Genomic DNA, 662 nt, shown 5'->3' with positions numbered 1-662 from the left:
ATCCGGCCTCGGCTGCGTGGAGTTTGCAAGTTCTCCTCGTGCCTGGGTGGGTTTTTTTCCGGGTACTCCGGTTTCCTCCCACACCCCCAAAAAAATGCTTGGTAGGTTTATTGAAGAGTAAATTGCCTGTACGTGTGAATGTGAGTGTGAATGGTTATTTGTTTCTATGTGTCCTGCGATTGGCTAGCGACCGGTTCAGGGTGTACCCCACCTCTTGCCCAAAAATAGATGAGAGAAGCTCTAGCACGCCCGTGACCCTAGTGAGGAGAATCGGGAAAGAAAATGGATGGATGGACTTTCTTTCAATCATTACAACATAGGAATTTTGCTTTAAAATGCACAACTTTAAAATTTGATCAAGGGACTGTGCAAAATTTACAAAACATTGGCAAGAAACTATTTATATTTTGTCACAAAAGAGACAGGAAAAATCTGGTTACATCAACTTGTGAATTTATAAACAGCAAATATATCTTCATACAGTAATACATTCAAAACATTTAAAGGGGACACATTAAAAAAACAAAGGAGGGTTTGCAAAATCAAACCACTAGGAATGGATAAGATCAGCCTATTTACTGTGAATTTTCATACGGTGCACTTGTTGTGCACTTTCACGTTTGTGAGGGGTGCGGCTTTGGTCAAAGACGCAGTGGGGTGGT

At 41.4% G+C, this 662-nt stretch overlaps 1 long non-coding RNA gene across 2 annotated transcripts in view; it reads right to left on the bottom strand.

The window, feature by feature from the left end:
* Positions 1–431: 431 nt before the first annotated feature.
* LOC133487768 (uncharacterized) overlaps positions 432–662 on the bottom strand; it is a 7,641-nt gene continuing 7,410 nt past the window's right edge. For both annotated transcript variants that reach the window (XR_009791442.1, XR_009791441.1), the window contains one exon: positions 432–662. This exon is cut by the window's right edge and continues 1,097 nt beyond it. This is a non-coding gene — a long non-coding RNA (uncharacterized LOC133487768).

Source organism: Phyllopteryx taeniolatus, chromosome 1, assembly GCF_024500385.1.
Source record: "Phyllopteryx taeniolatus isolate TA_2022b chromosome 1, UOR_Ptae_1.2, whole genome shotgun sequence".
In the NCBI taxonomy this organism is placed as follows: Eukaryota; Metazoa; Chordata; class Actinopteri; order Syngnathiformes; family Syngnathidae; genus Phyllopteryx; species Phyllopteryx taeniolatus.
This window is presented reverse-complemented; position numbering and strand designations above follow the sequence as displayed.